This window comes from Eublepharis macularius, chromosome 14 (assembly GCF_028583425.1).
Source record: "Eublepharis macularius isolate TG4126 chromosome 14, MPM_Emac_v1.0, whole genome shotgun sequence".
Lineage (NCBI taxonomy): Eukaryota > Metazoa > Chordata > Lepidosauria > Squamata > Eublepharidae > Eublepharis > Eublepharis macularius.
In genome coordinates this window covers 24,470,436-24,494,385 of record NC_072803.1, presented here as the reverse complement: position 1 = coordinate 24,494,385, position 23,950 = coordinate 24,470,436, and the positions used below count along the sequence as shown (strand labels likewise).

At 42.6% G+C, this 23,950-nt stretch overlaps 1 pseudogene; it reads left to right on the top strand.

The window, feature by feature from the left end:
- Positions 1-19,314: 19,314 nt before the first annotated feature.
- Positions 19,315-20,384, top strand: LOC129342349 (transmembrane protein 39A-like; annotated as a pseudogene).
- Positions 20,385-23,950: the final 3,566 nt, after the last annotated feature.

Below are 23,950 nucleotides of genomic sequence, written 5' to 3'. Positions count from 1 at the left end.
GAATCAATCTTTTTAACCTGTCAATTAATCAGTGGGCAGCTGTCAGCCCAGCTGAAAGGCCTGAAGGACAGTGCCCTTTCGACGGATTATACTGGCTGCTCAGCGCAGTGAAATTGAACACTTTGGCGTCAAAAGAACTCGCGCTGCATTCAGAGTGGCACTCAACTCCTCTGGAACTAGGGAGAACAGCACCAGGCGTTGATGGCTGGAAGCAGGTTTTGCATGAGAGGGAGAGAGAGCACAGAGGCTGGATCCTGTACTTTAAACACCAGCTGGCTAAGGGTGAAGGAGATGTGAGTGGCTGGTGGATGACCCTGCCGTTGTGCTCATCTCACATTGGTCAGAGGGATGATATCTGCTTTCCCATCCTTGCTAGTTTGGACCTGAAAACTCCCCTTTCTGTTTTGAGTCTCCCTTCCTCACATTAAACTGGTGGTTCTTTATTTCTTTCTCCACAGTTATCTAGCACTGGAGTTTCCCCATAAAGTGTATATGTTTGTCACTGTTATTTCTGCATCAATAGATCAGTATTATACATTGAACACATAAATGGCATATACCATATATACCATATATATGGTGTATAAAAATTGTACCATGTATGTACATGATGGTAATGAATCTATAAAACCAAGAAGAAAAAAACAGAGAACTTAAAGCACTGACAAACAACATATACATTAAGATGGGGATGGGCTGTGGCCCAATGGTTGAGTATCTGCATGGTGTACAAAAGGTTCCAGGTTTCATCCCTAGCCATTCCATTTAAAGGACCTGGCTGTAGGTGATGTTATTATTGAATGTTATTATCAAATATTATTATTATTATTATTATTATGTGAAAGACTGCTGCCTGAGACCCTGGAGAATCACTGCTAGTCTGAGTAGATAACACTGAGTGATTCTGCACATGTTGGATAATGCACTTTCAATCCTCTTTATAGATCATTTGGAACAGATTTTTTTGTGTGCGGAACAAAAAATCCACCTCAAACGATTGATAAAGTCCATTGAAAGTGCATTATCCAACATGTGCAGAATCAGCCACTGTCTGCGACAGACTAACAGAAACAGAAAAGAAATAAAAGAGAAATTCCTCTTGAAAGTGAAATGGAGAATAACAGGAATCAATGGCTATATCTTAAAAGTGAATTTTAGAAAAAGAAATTCCCATCCCCATAAAAAAAGCTAGCTGAAACAGTGATTTGCTCAAGATCACATGGTAAACTTCATGGCTGACTGGGAATTTGATCCCATGTCTCCTGGATCCTAATCTCACATTGAGTTCAGAACACTGGGTATTTCCATTCCAGTTGGCATAGCCTGCTTCTGGAAGACTTAGGGCCAAGCTACAAGTGATGAATGACACTGGAATGGCAAGTGAACAGACTCACATGCATTCCTCCCTGTTCACTTGCACTCCACTTGCCCTCCATTCAACCACATAGTGGTCAGAGAATTCCACTACCTGGAGTAATGGTTTCCATCCCATGGAAAATTTCCACTAATGTGGTGGTCAGTTTTCACCAGTTCCCCTTACTAAGGGCGAAGCTACAAGTGACGAATGACACTTGAACAGCAAGTGTATTTCTCCCTGTTCACTTGCGCTCCACTCAATCCACTTGCTGTTCAAGTGTCATTCGTCACTTGTAGCTTGGCCCTAATCCCCAGTTCCCAAGAATCATAACATATTTGGGGGTTGGGGCTGTCACAGAAGGGGGGAGGTGAGGAAGGCCATTCCCACTGGTGGATATCCCTTCCATCAGTTGAGACTAACTACAGGACCCAAGCCAATAAGCAGTAGTTAGGGCAATTTCAGTGAGGAGCAGGGGGAGGTCACCATTCCCTCCCTGTGTAGAGCAAGCCCAGTCTTCCTTGGTGGTCTCCCATCCAAGTATTGTCCCTGCTTAGCTTCTGAGATCTGATGAGATTGGGCAATACCACGTTGCCTTCCCTCCCTATAGATCAGCTACAATAACAGATTAACAAGATTAGCGGTTCCATCCTAAGCAGAGCTCATCCCTTTCTCAGACCATTGACTTCAATGACTTTCAGAAGGGTGTAACTCTTAGAGCATAACCCTAAATCCATGTAGCTTGGAGAAAGCCCATTGAACACAAATAGACTCGCTTCAATGAATGATATATTTAATAACAATTGGTATTTTAAACATATTTCTTGGTGCATCCTCCTGAAACAAAACCATATGTATCATTTTCATTACATTCCCCATATTCCAGATATTCATTCCAGGCTGGTAATCGCAGGCATCTTCCTAAGGACATTTACTGGAAGGCCCTTGGTTGCCTACCACTAACAGAAGGGCTCATCGCTGCCTCTCAGCAATCTGCCAGGGCTTTCCCCCCTTCAGCTGCTTCCAGTTGGAAGAACAGAGGGTGTGTAGGTGCCCTTCCTTGCCATTTCTATTACTCTTCTGCGCATTAATATAGCACTTCCTCTCCATCCATGAATGAATTTGGGCTGCTGTATTCCATTTCAGACCCTGACCTAAATGGGCCAGGCTAGCCTGTTCTTGTCAGCTCTCAGAAGCTAAACCATTGGCCCTAGTTAGTACTTGCAGAGGAGAACACCAAGGAAGTTCAGGGTCACTCCTACACAGAGAGAAGCAATGGCGAACCACCTCTGTTTGTCTCTTGCCTTGAAAACCCTCCGGCTTCAGGCATACCGTAAGTCAGCTGCAACTTGGTGGCACTTTCCACCACCATTCCATGTCAGATCTTCAGTCTATGTTGTCTCTCATGACTGGCAGGAGGGCTTCACGAAGAGAAAGATCTTTTCTCACACCTGCTACATATGATCCTTTTTAACTAGAGATGGCAGGGACTTCCAGCGTGCAAAACATGTGCTCTACGACTGAGCTACAAACCCTCAGAAGCGAGATAACTTTACAGCATTTAGCAATTCTTTTTAAAAAGTCTTTGCTACCCACCGGCCATAACAGATTTACAGCAAAAAAAACCATAAATAGATAAGGACATGTGGGCCAGCAAGGAAATAAACTTAATAACTAACAACCATTATAGTGGTCTGGAAGACAGATGGCAACGTGAACATTAACAAGGGTTACATGTGTTTTAACCAAGAATATGACCATTTTATGGTTATCATAATTATTTTCAGTAGCTAATGACTGCTGGAGAATCTAATTATCATTCATGACCTTTCAAAAGTTGACTGAGAAACTTCTTCCCTACAACAGAATATGCCTCACCTTTTCATTGCATTTTGGTTTTGTGTGTTGTCTTCATAAGCTATTTCATTTCATTCCTTTTTTCCTGGTTTCTTTTGAACCATTTTAACACCTTTCATGCCCTTATATATAATGCACCATCTAAACCCCATGAACATTAACAATTGCATTTTAAAAAATTGGTGAGAGGAAGCAGAAAATGGCATGAAAATTGACTCCAGGGTTCAGTTTATACATTAGAGAAGAAAAATCTAAGTGGGGATATTCAAGTCCAAGCAGCAGGGATAAGAAATTTAAAATCATTCCTCGTCCAAAAGCTGTTCCAGCACAGCTAAACAAAGTCATAAATTGGAAGGAGGATTCCAAGATTTCTCTGCAAGCACAGCAGAGGGCATTTGGTTATATCTGAGAAGGGTAAGTGCATTTCTCAGCATGAAATTATTAATTCGAGCATGATAATTCTCCTGTCCGTGCTGGTATTTAAACATGACATACCAATGAACAATTTCAGCATTAGTTAAACAGGATAAATCATACTCTGTGTGCGAATACACAAATTCTGATGATAAATGAAAAAATGCACTTCTATGTATTCATTTTCCATAAGAGCCAATGGATCTAAAGGCAGTAAAAGATTTTTAAAAATGTATCGAGCCATCTGAATATTCCTTGCCAGCAATTTGTTATTGCTGGGCAAGTTCATTATATATAGGAAAACTGGCTTTTTTGAGCTTCACATTACATCCCACGTCTTGGAAATCTTTCCATCCTCCATAGAGGCTAATGCTATTGGGATACAATTTTGTATTGATTTGTTATTATAACTAAAAATCTAAAAAGAGTCTGGCTGGAGGACCAATAGTCCATCTTGTCCAGCATCCTGTTCACCACAGTGACCAAAGAGATGTTCTGGAAAGCTTATAGGCAGGGCATAGAGGGCAGTGGCTTTCCCTGTTGTTTCCCCCCAGCAATGATATTCAGAAGGGATCCTATCCCAACATGGAGGTTCCACTTAGGCATTTTGTGACTAATGGCCATCAAAGGACTTGTTCACCCTGAATTTGTCTAAACTTTTTTTTTAAAATTTTTTTTTTATTGGAATTAGAAATATTTTGTCATTTATAACAATCAAATTACTTTAATATTCCAGTTCTAACCCCCTCCCTTCCCCCCCCGTTTATTGACTTCCAACAGTTTTCCAACCCTTTGTCTATTCTTCCCCTACTCATTTCAACTTATTTTGTCAATTAAACATATACTTTCACACTCTTCTAAGCACAGTGCTAAGTCAATTTCCCTTCACTTATCAACTAACTAATACATTCCTGGCATGTTATTCAATAGTAATAATACTGGTAATATTCTCAATATCCTGTACTCTAACTTATTCATTCTAATGTCATCAATATGGGACAAACAATTTATCCCTCCCTATACATAACTTGAGTACTCATAAGTGATGAATACATTTATAAGTCAACCAATTTAACTTATACTCTATATGTTACTCTTCCTCTTATATCTCTTATCTTTATAACATAAAGTCAATCAATTTGACCCATATTCTGCACATTTCTAAATCGCTATAACCAAAAATACCTTCAGCATAAGTCAATCAATTTAACCTATATTCTATATGCTACTTCTCATTCCCCCCCTTCTTGTATTCATAAATTTTAATTCTGTTAATTCTCAATTACACCCCTATCTGCCAGCAGCATAATTAATTAATTAATTTCTATTCTTATATATCACATAATAACTATTACTTAATAATGTATAGAATAATCAAATAGAATAATTGCTTAGTAATTCTTCTTTAACTCTCCTCCCCCCGGTATAGTCACTTCTCTCTTCTTTTGTTTTTCTTCAATAATTTTCAAACTGCCACAGTTCTCCTCCCACCTCCCATTTTTTCACCAAATATTGTTTCAGCTTCTCCCAATCTGTGTTAAACTGTCCTGGATCAAGGTCTCTTAGTTTTCTTGTCAGTTTATCCATCTCCGCCATGTACAGCAATTTGTGAATCCAGTCCTCGATAGTTGGCACTTCTTGTACTTTCCACTTTTGCGCGTACAAAAGTCTAGCCGCTGCTGTCATGTAAAAAAGCAATGTCCTATGTTGTGCTGGAATATCTTCCATTCCCAAGTTCAGTAGCAGGAGTTCTGGGTTCTTATTAACTTGAAACTGTAAAATCTCACTTATTACTCTTATTATTTCCCCCCAGTACTGCCTGACTACCTCACAAGTCCACCACATATGGTACAAAGATCCCTCATGCTTTTTACATTTCCAGCATTTATTAGACATGTTCACATTCCCTAGCGCAATTTTCTTTGGTGTCAGGTACCAACGATAGATCATTTTATAGACATTCTCTTTAATGTTAGTGCATGTCGTAATTTTCAAAGTATTTTTCCACAAGTATTCCCACGCCTCCATTGTTATTTCTTTATTAAAATTTATAGCCCACTTCACCATTTGCACCTTAACTACTTCTTCTTCAGTATACCATTTTAACAACACTTTATAGACCTTTGAAATTTCCTTTTTGCCTTCTTGTAAAATTACTTCCTCCAAGTCCGAATTCTCCATTCTTACTCCTCCCTTGGCACAATCCGATTTATAAAGGTCTCTAAGCTGTCTATATTGAAACCAGTCATAGTTTGGAGACAACTCTTCTTGCGTCTTTATTCTTAATTTAGAAAATTCTATTCGTGTTATCTCCTTATACGTTAGACACTGTTGTTCATTATCAACAGTTCTCGGATCTATCACTTCATAAGGAACCACCCAGGAGGGAATTCCTTCTTGTAGGTAATCTCTGTACTTTTTCCATATTGTGAAGAGGCTTCTCCGAATGTAATGGTGTACAAACATAGAGTCCGCTTTTACTTTATCATACCATAAGTATGCATGCCATCCAAATATTTTTTGTATCCCTCTAAGGCCAGCAATTTGCGATTTTTAAGCATCATCCAGTCCTTCAGCCAAACCAAGCAGATTGCCTCATAGTAAAGTCTTAGGTTGGGCAGTTGCATTCCGCCTCTCTCTTTCGCGTCCTGTAACACTTTCATTTTCACTCGAGGCTTTTTGCCTGCCCAAACAAAGTCCGATATCTTTCTCTGCCATTTCTCAAACTGCTTGGAATCCCGAATAACTGATATTGTCTGTAACAAAAACATCACTCTTGGCAGCACATTCATCTTGACTGCTGCAATTCTTCCCAACCATGACAAATTCAATCTATTCCATTTAATCAAGTCTCGCTCTATTTGAGTCCACAATTTCTCATAATTGTTCTTGAATAGATCTATATTCTTTGCAGCCAGCTCAATTCCCAAATATTTCACCTTATTTGTTACTTCACAGTCTGTTATTTCCATAAGTTGCTGTTGTTTTTGTTTAGTCATATTTTTACACAGTATCTTTGACTTTTTGTTTACAAAAAAACCTGCCAAATCTCCAAATTCTGTGATTTTTTCTATTACCCTTGGCATGTTTTCAATTGGATCTTCCACAATTAACATTATATCGTCTGCAAATGCTCTAACCTTATAGGAAAAGTCTTTTATCTTTATTCCACGGATTGCATTATCTTCTTGGATCTGTATCATCAAAATTTCCAAAACCATTATAAACAACAGTGGAGACAACGGGCAACCTTGTCTTGTACCTTTGCCTATAGTCAATTTCTTAGTCACCTCGTCATTCACCACAATTGCTGCACTCTGGTCTCTGTAGATTTCTTTTACTGCTCTGATAAATCTTTCTCCCAACTGTAGCTGTTCCATAGTGGCGAACATAAAATCCCAGTTCAAATTGTCAAATGCTTTTTCAGCGTCCACAAAGAAGAACCCAACCTCCTTATCTCAACGCCTATCATAATATTCAATAGCATTTATAACTGTCCTTAAATTGTCTCTGATTTGTCTATTCGGTAAAAAACCAGCTTGTTCTTCCCCAATAACTTCGGATAGCCATCACTTTACTCTTTCCGCTAAGATCTTCGCAAAGATCTTATAGTCATTGTTAAGTAAGGAAATAGGTCTGTAATTTTTGACGTTAGTCAAGTCCTGTCCTTCTTTAGGGATCAATGATATATTAGCTTCACTCCAAGTATCTGGAATTCTTTGGTCTCTCATAACACCATTGATCACTTCTTTTAGGAATGACACCAGTTCATTGACCATTACCTTATAAAATTTAGCTGTGAGTCCATCAGGCCCCGGCGCCTTACCCAGATTTGTTGACTGTATTGCCTTCCTTATCTCTTCCTCTGTCACTTCACTATTCAATTTATTTCTCCAATCTTCCGAGATCACTGGGAGCCTCATTTTCCCCAGATATGTTGCTATTGAATCTTTATTCACCTCTTTTTTATTATACAATTTAGCGTAAAATTTCTAGAAGGCTCTACTAATAGCAGTCTGTTCCAGATATACTTTATTATCCTCACATATTTTATTTATTGTCTTCTTCTCCTTTCTCTTCTTCAATTGCCATGCCAAATATTTCCCAGGTTTATTTGCTCCTTCAAACGACTTTTGATTCATTCTCTTCAGATTCCATTCCAGTTCTTTATTATTCATTGCTGTCAACTGTTCTTGTAAAATTTTAATGTCTTGGTAAACTTTCTTCTTCCCTGGTCTTTTCTTTAGTAGTATTTCTTTGGCTTTTATTTTCTCTGTAATCTCCTGTCTCTTCTCCTCTTGTTTTTTCCTGGCTCTTCTGTTTAAGTCCATTAGTATGCCTCTAATTACTGCCTTATAGGTATCCCATACCTTGTTGGTTGGTACTTCTCGATTCATGTTGTATTGTATGAAGAACTTAGTTTCCCTTCTCAACATCTCCAAGTTTTCTCCCTCTTGCAACAAGTCCTCATTTATTCTCCATCCTTTCCTCTTAGTTCTTTCCCCAAACTTCCACATAATTGGATTGTGATCTGAGCCTACCGTAGGCATTATTTCCACCTCTTTAGTCCATAACACTAAGTCCTTTGAGGCCCAGATCATGTCGATTCGTGATAAAGTAGAGTGTCTTGCGGAGAAAAATGTGAATTGTCTGCCCTTGGGATTCTGTATTCTCCATACATCTTCCAAAGTTTCCTGCTGCATTAATGCAAAAAAAGTTTTTGGTAGTAGTCCTCTTTTCTTTTGTGCAGTTGCTGATTTCTTGTCCTGCTCCAAATTTGTAACTCCATTGAAGTCTCCTGCAAGAATTATCTGGTCGTGAGAAAGTTCATCTAATTGCTTCCTCAAATCCTCAAAGAAGCTTTCTTTTGCTCCATTAGGTGCATAGATTCCAATCACCAGCACTTTTTTTAAATTCCATGTACATTCCACCGCTAAAAATCTAGCTTCTGGGTCCTTAAACACTAACTTTGGCTGCAGCTCCTCTCTAATATACAAGACCACTCCCCTTTTTTTCTTTTTTGTGGCCGCTGCAAAATGAGTGCCCAATTTGCTCAGTTTTAGATATTTTACATCCTGTTTTCTAATATGAGTCTCTTGTAAACAAACAATATCACATTTCTGTTTTAATAGCCAGTGAAAAGTACTTTTTCTCTTATTGGGTGAATTAAGTCCATTTACATTCCAAGATATAACCTCACATTCCATATTCATAGCCTTGTTTCTGGTAAGTCCTTTTCATTGTCCCTCATAAACTTTTCCATTTCAGATTCAGATCTGATGCGCTTTTTCACTCCTCCAAACTCAAATGCCAGCCCTTCCGGTAATTCCCATCTGTACCTTATTTTCATGTCCTTCAAAATTTGGACTAAGGCTTTATATTTTTTCCGATCAAGCAACACCGATCTAGGTAACTCCTTCATAATAATCACCGTCTTGCCATCAACCTCCAATGGGTCTTGAAATTGCTTGCTCACAATCATTTCTTTCATATTTCTGGTTGTAAATTGCACAATCACGTCTCTTGGTAACTTCCTCTGGGTCGCAAGTCTTGAGTTTATACGATACACCACATCTAGGATAGCCACGATTTCTTCTTCTTCCTTCCCCAGGTATCCAGCTAACACTTCAGCAACTTGCTCTTGAGCTGTCTTTCCCTCCATCTCCGGCAAACCGCGAAACCTTAGCTGCTTTTCCATATACTTGCTCTCCGCAATAGCCATTCTGCCCCTCATGGTCCTCATATCTGTCTGTTGCGTGTCTGAGAGATTCTCCATCGCCTTCTCCACCACGTTAACTTTTTGCTGTGTTGCTTCCATTCCCTTTTTCATTTCTGCCAATTCACTTTTAACTGTCTCTTTAACTTCTTTGATCTCTTTCACCAGCTCCTGCTGGACCTTTAACATTTCCGAAAATCTTTTGTCTAAATTTTCCATAGCCGTCTGCCACTCTTTTTTCGACATCGTGGGGCTTGACTTGCCCCGCTCCCACGAGTCTGCACGTTTCCTTAACTCCGTGGCGCTTGGCTAAGTGTCCCTTTAATTTAATTTAATTCAAATGTCCCGGTTTCAAAAGGAAAAAAAAGCACTTACAAAATCCAAAATGCCGGGCGTCTTTTCTCTATGGTTTTTCTATATTTTTGTAATCCAAAATGGCATACTTCCTCTTCTGCTGAAGCCCGTGCCCTTCCCTCTTCAAAGATGGCGATTGCCCTCTTCCTGTCTGCCTTAGGGCCGTCTCTCTCCAGCAGCTCTATCACAATTACGTACTTCCTGTTTCCCGTCTCCTCACAGCAGCTCTCGCGATGGTAGAAGCTTTCTCACAGTCTATTATCTCCTCATAACCACAGGTATGAACAACAATCCTCCGATTTCTCTAATTACTTCTTTTAGCTTAGTCCTTTTACTAACCTGTTTCTTGCCGAGTCTTCCTCTACTTTTAATCAAACTGTTGCAGTTTAAAAGTCCCCTTTAATGCTTCTTTACTTTAAGTAATTCATCCCGTTTCAAGAGATAGTGATCTTTACCTTTTCAAACGTCTTTCTGGGTTGTAATCACTGCTTCAAACTCAGGTTCTCTTTCACCTTCTTTCCTCCTGTTGATGCTTGGGCATGTAGATCTTATGCCAGCCGTCACTGGCCCCAGAACTGCCGCAGAGATGTAGGCCGACCTGTCTTAGGGTGGGACCTCAAGGGACGGGGGAGAGTTCATTGCGCAGAACCCCCCCTCGCCCGAGATCAATGCGCCCTGAGGTACTTGAGCGTTCAAAGCCTGTTCTCCGCCTGAGAACAGGGGACCGCGGGCTTGTTTGCCCCCGCCGGTCACTAAAAACGGCAGCCCGGTCAGCTCTGCTCCCAGAGCTGTGTTAGACCTCCATGGATCCCAAACAGGAAGTCGCCTTGTCTAAACTTCTTTTAAAGGTTGGATTCAGACTAAATTTTCTGCTAACGGAAAGTGAGATGTAATTTCTCCATCGTGAGCTTCTTGGAGGAAAGGTAGGATTAAAAAGTGATAGGTAGTACTGCCATTGAAATGTTTCCCATGCTTTGATAACCGCCCCCCCTCCCCCTCTTACTGATGTATATGTTGGTTAAATACTATTTAAAAAACTCTTGATATGACTGTAGAAATGACTTGATATGAACTTTGGAAAAAACAGCACACAAGAAGATTCTTAATCCAGCTGGATACACACTGATACTAAAACAACTTTCGGGCAATTCCATTTTCCAGAATCCCTGCTTTGATTTGAGTAATTTGAGTTTCCCATTACTAATGTTTTGCAAGTTCTGCTATTTTTAATTCTAGACATTCAAAATACAACTGGGTTGGTAGTTCTTCAAATAGAAGGGTGCTGTTCATGGGGCTGCCCTTCAAAAAGTGTTGCTCAGACACCTCAATTGATGCTGCTTGCTGCAGCCGGGTTGTTGACCGGAGTGGGTTGTAGGCATCATATCACTCCACTTTTGGCCCATCTACATAGGTTCCCTAAGTGTTTCCAGGAACAATCTATGGTGCTCATGCTGGCCTTTAAAGCCCTATATAGCCTGGGACCAACGTACTTGAAGAACCGCCACTGTGGCCATCTTCTTTTCTCTGCTTCAGGTGTCCCCACCCCCTGGGAGAGGGCCTTCCCAGTTGTGCACCAAAACCCTGGAACTCTTTTCTCAGGGTTATTCATCTGTCCCCTTTTGTTGCCATCTTCTGCCAGTGGGTAAAGACTTTTTTTTGTTTCATTCAGCATTCCTTTGATGATTGCTTTCCCAACCTATGTTTAGTTATTCTTTTGTATGTGTTTTTTAGCTTTGGTTTTAATTGTTTTAATGATGTGTGTTTTTGTTGGTTTTAATGGCTTTTAAGAGGTGATTTCCTTAGGCATGTTTTTATATTTCTCTCTAACAGAGTATGGGGTTGCCAGATGTCTGGTATTCACTTGGACAAACCATCAGGGGAAAACACTCCCTGAATACCGGACAGCTCCCCCCATTACCCAGGCGAGGGTCTCGTGCGTTGTGACAGCAGGAGTAGCCAGCCAGCCTGGGTGCTGGCTCCAGTGATGACATCACAGCCAATGACGTCATAATGCTGGACTGGGGAGTATGTGAGTTCTATATGTGCTAACAAGAAAAAACAATTAAGATGAGTGCTGGGACCCAGGGCTGGTGTCAGCGTTTCTGACACTTGAGGCCAGGGGCAGCTTCAGGTCTGCTCCTCCCCCTTGCATGTGTGCACGCGCCCGGTCTGCAGGGCAGTGGGCGGCTGGGCGGGAGGGCTGCCCGCTCAGACTGCCCTACACTGCCACCGCTGGCGTGCGCTCCCAGCCAGGCACGGCGGGTGGATGGGGAGGTGCACGTGAGTCCTCCCAGCCCTCCTACTCTGTTGCTCCACGCATCACCCTGGATGCCTGCCGCGCCTGACCCATGGCTGCTGCTCCTGGCCAGGGGCGCGTGCTGGTGGTGGCGGCAGCACGGGAGGGCTGGGAGGCTGCAGTAGCTGTGGGCCAGGTGTGGCAGACAGCTGGGGCGGCGCAGGGGTGGCTTCCCATCCCTCCTCCTCCGCCTCCTGCACGCTGCTGCTGCCAGCTTTGCAGCATGCGCCCTTGCCCCTGGCGCCCCTTCTGGCGCCTCAGTGCTGGAGGCGGTTGCCGGACCTGCCTCAGTGGAGGTGCCGGCCCTGCTGGGACCCCATCTGGTTTCTTTGGGGAGGCCACCTGGCAATCCTAACAGAGAAATACTAAATAGGTTTATTCAGAATCCTACTCAAGGCTATTCAATAAAGCTCACTTCCAGAGAAGTGTTATTGTAAGGGAGACATCCCAGTTGTGTTTTTTAGAGTGAATGTACAGTTTTGCCAATGAAGTTCCATATTTTATGGCCCTCTTCCTGTATTACTTTGAGCTGGGTAATTTGGCTGAGAATAAGTTTTTTTAGAACAAACATTGGCCCAAGGTCATACTGGCCGGATAAGCAGGTGTGATACTCAAATGCAGTTGTTTAACTTTGACCCGCAGAACTTGAAAATCTGGACTCTAGAACTGGTACAGAAAAATATTAAATTGCACCGAGGGGAATAGGTTTCCCTGGCTATGGAGAAGATTTGGGGCAGAAACAAATGAGATGATGACCACAAATTCACACATCTCTACATAACATTTGAATTCCAGACAACTGCACCCTCAAGTTTGCTTCATCATTATGAGGGGAAGGGAGAGGGGTTTAATCCTTCAACCTCAGCTTAATTGTGTTGATCAAAACTGAGATGTTTAGTTTGTTTTTCGCATTTTAAAGTAAAAAAGCCATCTTCTAAAGGATGCATCTTTCCACCTTGAAAATGCTAAGGGGTGGGCATTTTTGATTAATAGAATTGAGCAGGCTTAAAGCCCTCATTCTTCACATGGCCCAGTGCAATTTGAGGCTGCATATGCTTCCAATTTTTGTTTTTATTTATTTAGTTAAACCCCTGGGGTCTGAAGTGGCTTACAACATCATCTTCCCTGCCTCTGTTTTTATGTTCACAACAGCCCTGTGAAGTAGGCTAGACTTAGAGAGAGTGACTGGCTCAAGGTCACCAGTAAGCTACCATGGTTGAGTAAGGATAAGTAACACCATCTGAATGACCAATTTGTTGGCTGGCACTGAACTGAAATTTCAAACTAGGGTTTATTAGCTACAATGTAATTGTGGTTTGTTGTGACATGTGACCAAACCAAAGGGCCTTTATTTTTTAGTAGCAACACCCTTTACCACCTGGCCACAGGGACAGCAGTATGGAAGGATACCTTCTCTGCTGGGAGGCAGAAGACAGAAAATAAATAGAGAAACAACACAAACCAGAATTTCAACATTCAGATACAGTAACACAATAAAGTCCAACTGCTGGGCCCGAATCTTACTCTGCAGACCAACATGGCAACCCACCTGAAACTAGAATTTATTACTTATTCCTGGTGGACTAACCAGGGTTTGTTTTACAAACAAACCATGTTTTCTTGTAACTTTTGAATATAGCTATTAAGTTTATACCCTGCTTATATCCCTAAGGGCTTCTCCACAGGGTTCTGCGTCTGCTATGCAACCTTTGGTGTGCAGCGACAGCCACTGTAAAGCCTCCTGTATAGGGTTGCTGACCGTTGTAGAAATAAATATCCTGTCCTTTTAATAGAGGCTTAATGGGATGTTATTTACCTCCATACCACAAAAAGCTTCTGCTGTCTATTTTCACACATTAAGCCTCTATTAAAAGGACAGGACAATTTTTCTCCAGACCTTTTGGCCACTCTACTCCTTTTATTACCTGGAATGCTACCACTGCAGCGCACTTCCACTTTAGATAATTCCAGCCTTCTTCCTAAAGGGCCAAAAACTATAGTTGTCATGAGAAGAGGAATAGGAAGATCCATATTCAGGTAATTCAGGGACCACATTAAACACATTCCCCTCTCTTTCTCTCTAGAGATTGCCATGGCCACTAAGATTGCCAGATCAGCTCTGAAGATTGCAGGAGGCAGGGACCTATCTGGCTTGCATCATGATGTCACGTCCAGTTTGCCCCTGAAGTGACATCATGGGGATGGTGTGATGTTGATTTGCCACCACTCCATTTCCTCCCACCATTCTAACAAGCAGCAGCAGGGAATAGGGGTCCTCCTGGGTACAACCAAGATCTCGTGTTACCAATTTCTAGGCACTAAAAAATATAAGGACACAAGCACTAGGTATTGCACAAAATCTTGTACAAGTGGAAGTCTGCTAAGTTCATTTATGGTTCTGCTTGCTTACCGGATCCAAGCCATTATTCCAGTGGGTTAAAAGAGTGAGTTAGGGGAGATGAATCAAGATGAAGGCAGAGAGGGAACAGCCTCCTCTGGCATAAATGACATTCCTGAGGAAATCCTTTCCTTTCCAATCTTAAAAAGGGCCTGTAAAACATGGCTTTTTAGAGCAGGCCTTTTGCTGGTGCTCTTCTGGACACTATAGTAATGTTTTTGAGCGGCTGGCTGTCTTTCTTGGGAGTAAGATCCATTGCATAAAATAGGTCTTATTTCTGAGCAGACCTGTGTTTTTCTTCTGAGATTAGAGCATGAGTGATATTGCTGTTTTTAATATTTTCGACCGGGCAAGGTTTAAATTAAACATTATTTATTTTGTGACGGATTTTAGTACTGTGTTGTTAACCACTGTAAGCTTGTGGAAGATTAGATGGAAAAACATGTATAAAATAAATAGGAGTGGAGGTGTAGGATGTCCTTCCTTCTCTTAAATGACACTCTGATCAAATACTGCTCCTACCAAATTGCCTCTTGAGGGCAATTTGAGGGCAATAGGGCAATTCCTCAAAGGGACTTTGGCTGCCTGTGTTATAACAACAACAACAACAACAACAACAACAACAACAAAATTTGATTCAACAGGCTCTCCTCCAGCCACCCTCCAAGTTTGATGAAGATTGTAATACGTTGAATGGGAGACCACCTCCCTTCTGTCCCCCGGGTGCCACAGGTGCCACAGGCTCGGGGGGTGGGGGTGCCCCGCAGCACTCCCCCTTGTGCCTTAATGGGTGCCCACCAATTTTGCCAGATGGGTTTTGTGCATGGCCGCCCCCTCCTCGTGGGCCTGGGACTCTCTCTCACTCCAAATCCCAACAACAGCTCCTCTTTCTCCCTCTGTCCATTAGAACTGAAAGCAAGAGGCACAGAGCTGTGTCTTTTATAAGAAACACTCACATAGAGCAGAACAGGAGCTCTCTGGTTGGCAGACAGACCTGCCTAACAGGGTTTGGAGGGATGAGATTGGTGTTCCCATGGTTACAGAAGGCCCACCCCCTCCCTGTTTGTTGCTCTCATAGAACAAAATGGGAACTGTCAGGTAGACAGAGGGAGCTGCCTATCAAGGTTATGTGGGCTAAGATTGGGGTTTCCACGGCAACAAAAGGTCTGCAGACATTCCAGGTCTATGTTGCCTAGGGAATCAATGGATCGGCGCCAGCCTGTCTGGCATGACGAAGCATTCATGAGTCAAACGAATCAGCCTCAAAAGTCGTGGATTTCGTGAAAAATGCGGCCCCATGAAATGCATTTTCGCGATACACAAATCAGCCCAATTCATCATGAAATTTGAATCATATTTCAATTCGTGTCCATGTCTAGTCATTATCCCCACAACCGTCACCCTGTGAGGTGGGTGTGGCTGAGAAACTTCCGAGAGAGCTGTGACTGATCCAATGTCACCCAGCTGGCTTCAAGTGGAGGAGTAAGGAGCAGTTTTCCAGATTAGAGTCCTGCTGCTCTTAACCACTACACCAAACTGACATAGAGGGCAGAAAAAGTTGGTTGAGTAGACATGGCATTTAGTTCAAAACTGTTCTCCCAGAAGGGCACTGATCAGGCAAGGGAAGAGAAGCATAACCTTGAAAATGGTTGCATTTCCTCTGTTCCTCTGGCTTAATGTGCAATGTCACTAGCTGAATAGCTACTAATTTGATTCATAGAAGAAGCTTGACCCTGTTCTACCAACAGTAACTGCTTCTTTATACAGAGGATATGAAGCGTTTTATATTTCTTTCACTTGTTAGGGGGAACTTGGTTTTTATAAAAAATCTCAAAAGATGCAGCTAGAAATCAGACTATCACTTCCACTTTTCCAGCCCTGCATGCTGCCTTTCTTTCTATCAGATCCAGGGCTTATGATAGGCCAACTGGAGTGCAATAGGGAAGCTATTCTTAAATGCCAGTCAATGGTTGATTGCAAAGATTACTTCCATAAAAGCCATTTTTAAAAAATGAAATTGACACCATTAATATCTGCTGAACAATCCAGCGTCACTCTCAAAAGATTATGTTCTCATGTTTCCCTCGTTATCATTCAATTTTTCTCAAGTGCTTATTTGAGCTGTTCTTTGGGGTTTTTGTTAGTTTGTTTCAATCAGGATTGCAATGCAGTCTTTGCATGGTGTAGCACTATTGCAATACCATCTATAGAGGGGAAAGTACCTGATCAGGACAGGCAAAAGGGAATACTTCTTTACTCAAACAGAAATTAAATTGGGGGATTCAGTGCCAGTAAGGATAGTGATTAGAGATGGGCACGAACCAAAATATGAACCAAAATTAAGCATGAACCAGGCCGGTTCGTGGTTCGCGAATCATGGTTTGTCAGATCCCATTTCTGACGAACTGCCGCGAACTTTTAGGCTGGTTCGTTTGGTTGTTTTTTTGGTTTGTTGCTGCAGACAGCCTGGTGCCAATCAATCAGTTTCCTAGGCAACAGGGGAAGGATGTCCTGCAGACCTTCTGCTGACCCGGAAGTGAACTTCTGCTGGCCCAGAAGTGAAGATTTTCTGCCCTGGGTGTGACATTTTCATGAATCAAACGAACCAGTTCATGAACTAGGGGCAGGTTCATGAAAGTTCATGGTTTGTGAAATTTGATGAACCACGAACCGCATGGTTCACTTTTTTTTTCTGGTTCATGCCCATCTCTAATAATGATTGCCATGCACATGGGTGACTTTAAAAGGGGATTAGACAAATTTGTGGTTAATGGGTCCTTCAGTGGCTACCAGACCTGGTGACTAAAGGAAACCTTCATATTTAGAGGTTCTGAATACTTGTGCTAGAAAGAAACATGGGCCGTTTTCACATACCTGTAACCTCCGGAAAATCACACAAAACTCATGGCATGATGGCATCTTCATAGCATGATTTCCCATCATTATCTCGTTTAATGGCACAATTTGTGATGTCATTGCACCATTACTTTATTTAATTAATTAATTTATTTTTATTTATTTTCGATTTTTATTCCACCCTCCCCACATTTCCAGCAGGCTCAGGGCGGATCATGACGGGAAATCGCGCTATGAAGACACTGTCATGCTGTGAGTTTTGCACGATTTTCTGGAGAGTTTACAGGCATGTGAAACGGCCATGAAGGAGGAGGTCTTGGTCTCTATGCCCTGCATGGGGGCTCTCCAGTACTACTGGTTGGCCACTGTATGAAAAAAGATGGTGAACTAGATTGATCACTGATCACTGAACTAGCAGGGCTCCTGTTATGTTCTCATGATGTTTTTCCTATACCTGTCTGTTTTGGTGTGTTACTCATCTGTGCATTGTTGTGGCCATTCCTGCATTGTTGCCCCCTTTGCCTTTTGATGGCTTACTTTAAAAAAAAATCACAGTGTTCTGCAAAGAAATGCAAGATCAAGGTCAAGGAAGGAAGGAAGTGTAACTCCCTCCTACATATCCCAAAATGAAGAGAGAAGACTCATAAAACAACAGCTGAATCCCACAATTTATTATCTCTCCCACCTTTTAGTGGGGGGAAGGTACCTAAAGGGCTGATTCAAGTGGCTGCCAGTATTTGGGAAAACCCATCCTGGCTCCAAAATCAACATGACAAAACAACTGTTCATCACAGTGCCAAGATATGAGTGTCACAACTGATTCCAGTCAGCATAAGGGTTTGAACAATGCTTTGAACCAAGCGAGTTCCATCTCCAGCCCCATAGGTACGGTTATCCATAAATGGCTAACTCAGGTGTCTCCCCTGTCCTCAGAGGCCTCAGAGTGCTCAATCAATCTACCTTAAACAATGAACACATAATCCACATTAGCCTACCAATTCCTACTTAGGACCACAACCACAAAAGGAGAGGCACCTCCACCCAGAATAGGTAAAACTATGAACAGATCAAACTGTACGTGGAGGGGGAAAATAAACCAATGTAACCCAATTCACAATATCAAAATCCACTGTTACTATATATTTTTTCACGGTGAAACCATATAAAGTATGCAATCAGTTGTATAATAACAAGCACACATCTACATAAGGCAAGCCGCTCCTAGGTGCAATGCCAAATCAGTGAACAGTCGGACAGGTAAAGTCCATTGAAGCCAGTAATTTCAAATCAAAACAGTCCAAAAGGTAAGGAAATAAAAATAATAAGGATACTCTGTATGGAGCTGAATAACAGGTATTATCTCCTTTCTTCTTCTGCAGATGTAAATAGTGTTGAAAAAGATGGGACACCCATAAGATGCACCCGGCTGCCTGACAATCAGGGCTGGCTGTGTTGCCTGATGTTTCATATGCCACCTCTTCAGGGACGGATACATATATCACCTACAAAGTTTAGACATCGATCACAAATTAATGAGTACAGCAAGTCAAATGAAGCAAGTCAACAATTAGGAATCAAAGGCGGTGGCTAAGCATTCATAGTTAAGAAAAAATGTGTAGGGGATCAGCTCAAGGATGTAGAACAAAAGACTTGATGCAACAAAACTAGAGAACAAATACAGACTGGGGAAAAGTGACACTGATCCAATCTAGGCATTAAAGTAGAACCACTATTGCAGGGCAATCCTAGCAAGCCCCATTGAATAGATCCGAGTAGAATTCTGAGTAGATCTGCTTGGGATTGCTCTCCTGGTATGTTTATTGGTGAAAAAGCATAAGAACATACACAGTTCACTACTGAATCAGACCAGAGGTCCATCTGGTCCACCATCCTGTATCACACAATGGCGAACCAGTTGCGCTGGCAGGCCAACTCAGCCTCTTCTTGCAGATTGTGACTATTTAGTGCAGGATAAATTGGTGGATGCAGGCATCTTGGGGGTTGGCAGCCTTCTCAAGCCTAAAGACTTTCTCCTGCAAGAGTCCCTGAAGGAACAGTTCAACAACCCTATGCCTATCCCTACGCACAGCTGCCCCTTGCCCCCAACCTCATTCGCAATGAGGTGGAGTGCCTGAAAGCAGACTTCAACCGCTGGATCAAGGAGGTTCTCTTCAATTCCCTTTTCAGTGCCTACTATGTAGCATTCCTGTCGCTGTGTTTTGTGAAGAACACCCAGTAATACGACATGCACTGGTCCTGTGAACACCTCATCAAGGTGTGGATCAATGCCTTTGCCATGCTCACCACACAGCTGCTTCCTCCCAAGTACTGTGACCTGCTACACAGATTGGCTGCCCACCTGGGCAAGTAGCAGAAGCTGAAACATGGCCCATACACAGCCCCGGCGCCAGGTTTACTGGCGCCCGAGGCCATCCTTGTGTGCGCGCACAGCATGCGCACCCCCAGACTGCGTGATGACGTCATCACGTGATGACATCATCACACAGTGACGCCAGGGCCATTGGCCAGTGGGTGGCTGGGGCAGTGTAAGGAGGCCACTCGTGCTCTGCACACCACCCTGGCCATCTGCCATCCCTGGCCCGTGGCTGCTGCACCCGCCCCAGGGGTGTGTGGTGGCAGTGGCGGCACAGGGCTGGCCGGCGGTGGTGCAGGGCTGGCCGGCAGCAGCGCAGCACGTGCCTCTGCCCCCAGCAACCCCTCCAGCGCCCCCTCCAGCCCTGCGGCGCCCGCGGCCCCTGCCTCACCGCCTCAACGGTGGTGCCAGCCCTGCTCATACAGTACTGCCCCCCAGCACATCTGGTCAGAGAACACAATATGGCCTCAGGGAGTGCTGGTGCGGCACAGCCAGTGTCTGTACAAAGCGGTCAGGCCTTACAATATAGCAGTGCCTTCCGATGTCTCCCACACCCACTTTTATTTCTTCTTCCACTGTCCATTACGGCTCCTCAACCTGCTCATCCTCATCGAGGGCAGCATGGTTTGCTACCAGCTCTATTCCCTTTTGTGCTCAGAGAAGTGGAACCACACCCTCTCCATGGCCCTGATCCTCTTATTTAAACTCCTCTTGGGCAGGATGTATTCATATCCTCTCAACAGCTATGGGTTAAAAGTCCATTAATTGTTGGAGGAAGGGGAAGGCTATTTTCATACAGTTCTATTTTTTCTCCTTGCAATTGTTTATAAATATTTTATAAATATTTTATATTTTATATATTACTGTTTTTTGTGGGGTGGGGAAGAGCCAAGTGGCAATTAAATATCACTTTTAAAAAGAGAGCCAATTTGATGTAGTGGTTAAGAGTAGCAATGGGCACGAACTGAAATATGAACCAAAGTTCGTGACTAACCAGGCCTGTTCATGGTTCATGAACCAGCGGTTCGTCAGAGCCTATTTCTGACGAACCACCATGAACTTTAGGCTGGTTCGTTTAATTTGTTTTTTGGTTTGTCACTACAGACAGCCTGGCACCGATCAATCAGTTTCCTAGGCAACAGGGGATGGACTTCCTGCAGACCTTCTGCTGAGCTGAAAGTGGCCTTCTACTGGCCCAGAAGTGATGATTTGCTGACCTGGATGTGATATTTTCATGAACCAAACGAACTGGTTCACGAACCTGGGCAGGTTTGTGAAAGTTCGTGGTTCATGAAATGCGACAAACCACAACCTGCACGGTTCGTTTTCCCCCCAGTTTGTGCCCATCTCTAGTTAAGAGCAGTGGGACTCTAATCTGGAGAACCAGTTTTGATTCCCCACTCCTCTGCTTGAAGCCAGCTGGGTAACCTTGAGTCTGTCACAGCTTCTAGGAGCTCTCTCACCCTCACCCACCTCACAGGTGTTTTGTTGTGAGGATAATAATAATGTACTTTGTCAACCACTCTGAGTGGGCGTTAAGTTGTCCTGAAGGGCAGTATATAAATCAAATGTTGTTGTTATTTAACAAATGGACATAAGAGGCCAAGTTTTTTTGATGAGGTCTCCTCCTAGCATTGCTATTCAGAGGTTTACTACCACTGGACATGGAGCTTTACTGCCACTGGACAAATTAGATAGGCTCCATTATGTCTTTATAAGCAAATAATACCGATACATATTTTTGAATTCCATAGCTCTCTTCTGGAGGTAGGATTTGGGCTGCTCTGATGCTTGGTCCAACCAATCAATTCCAGCAGTAATTAAGGGTAAGTTTTGGGGTTAAAGCTGAAATGTGTGCCAGACTTAGGGGCAGATTTACCTAAATTCTTGTCTCATTGGATCCATTCCATGTTGATCCATGATATGTTATGTTGTTATTCCATCCTGTAAACTACAAAATATATGATTAAATACAGCCATGAGTGATGTGGGATGGGACTATGGCTCAGTGGAAGATGATCTGTCTGGTATACAGCAAGTCCTAGGTTCAATCCCCAGCATCACCAGTTAAAATGATCAGGTAGATGATGCCCTGAGGATCCCACTGCCAGTCAGAGAAAACAATGCTGACCTTGATAGACCAATGGTCTGATGCAGTTTGAGGCAGCTTCATTTATTCGCATGTCCCTTTGCTTTGGGACAAGAGTGAAATGTTGCTTACAACAACAAGCATGCCAGGGAATATATTAGTTGCAACAGATCATGGCTTAATGATGATATTTTTTTAAAGTGAGCTATTAAAACATTTCTGTGTCAGGAGTTCACAGCTGATCTTTCAAGAAACTAGTTAGAATGACCATGATCAAGACTATAAAACATACACAGTTAAATCTTCCTAAACGCTGTGGTAATGATAGCAAATTGTAACACAGGAGAAAGAAAGGTGGCTAGAAATGATGTTTTCAATCAATCAATCAATCAATCAATGCATTTCTAGGCACTTGGAGCTGTATTTGTGTTCAGATACTGGCTGCTTTCAGTAGAACATTCCTAGGAACTGAGAGGAAGCCAAGGTCACCCCAGGAGGTACAAAACCCGCTCCCACTTTCATGCTATATCCGTCTTCACCCTGCAATTATAAAAAGCAGCAGAGGCACAGGCCAACTTTCCAGGACTCTCAGTTCCATCACATTCCCAGCTGGGAAGCAAGCAGAGACCTGGGTGCCAATATATTGCGTGATGAATTTTAAGTGATTGATCTCTAGAAAGTGCTTTTTCCCTGCCTGCCTGTGCAGACGCAGATAGATTAAGCAATTATGGATTAATTCAGCATCAGATGGCCTTGGACAATTAGTCATGAGCCAAGGAGTGACCAGGTGCCTTTTCGATAAAGAGAAGTCATTACGGCAAAGGGAACTTGGCAACTCTGACTTGTGACTCAAGCGGCGACAGTTCAACATTTTGACAGGAGAGGAAATGAAGATTAGCATAAAATGCCACCAATTACGACCAGCAGGGAGTTTTCCACAGGCACAGTGCCTAGAGGAAAATGCAGCAGCCACACATTCTGGGGGGAGTGGACTTCAAAGAGAATAAGATGGGTCTTACAGCATGCTGAGAAAGGGTGAGCTTGGACCTGCTCTAATACTTTCACAGCACAAAATGATGAGATGAAAATCAGCACTGAAAAAAAAATAGTCGTCAAAATAAATCTGCATTTCTATTTTTTAAAAATAATACCACTGTCTAATAATCTTCTTCTTCCAGACTCCCTGAAACTCAAGGTGGATTACAATGTAATTCAGTATGATCAACAGCTGGGTCATTCAGTAAACCGTACAATAGGATCTAGATTGCAGATGTTTGAAAACAAGCAGAAGTCTGATACAGAGCTGAAACAATATTGAAACAAACATAAGCAACTTGGCATGACATATTAAACAATGTGGGAACCACTTGACAGAAATACAATTCCAGTAACAGACAGTATGCAGCAGTATAGTCCACAGTCCCTACCTCCTATGAAAGCATCTCTTGGACCCATTTCCTTACAGCACAATGCTATTACCCTATAAATTGGATGCAACTTGGCAGCACTTTCCATCTAAGATACTAATGGACTTGAATCATGCTAGTACAAACTAAGCCAAACAACCACCAGAAATTATCTTCATTAGAAGTGTGAGGGAAGGCAGGCCTATACTAAAAAAAAGTAATATAACACTGATTGAAGAAACTTAGAACAAAGATCTCAACTCAAAAGAAGCTTGGCAGAAGCTTTCTTGCCACCTCTTTCCGTCTCTGTGCTCAGACACAGAAACAGATAGATGGCTTGCCTCCAACTAGCACCCTACAGACACGGGTGGGGAGGAAATCATCTTTCCAGCTCAACCTTTTTCTTCCCCCACTACTCGAGATCAGGGTGGTGACACCCAACATGTGCCAGCACAGCAGTACCTCAATTCAAACACATGGTCATCTCTGGTTTTGGGTTTGCAAAAGAAGGTTTGAAAAGATCCCTTGACTTTCATGATTCTATTACATTTTTATTCCTACTTTTCCTTCAAAGATCTCAGGCTTCTCCCTTTACAATAAACCAGAGAGGTAGGTTAGGCTGAGAGAGGATGGTTAGCCTATCATCACCTACTGAGCTTTGTGGCTGAATAGGAATTTGAACCCAGATATCTCCTATTTAACCTTCTAACTGACTTTTGGTTTCAATGGGAGGGAGACCTGGCCTCAGGACACCAGGTATCCTCACCATTGCCTTCAAGGGAGATAGGCCTGGCCTCCTGGTCTACAGGCAACAGGTCTACTGCCAATTGGTTTCA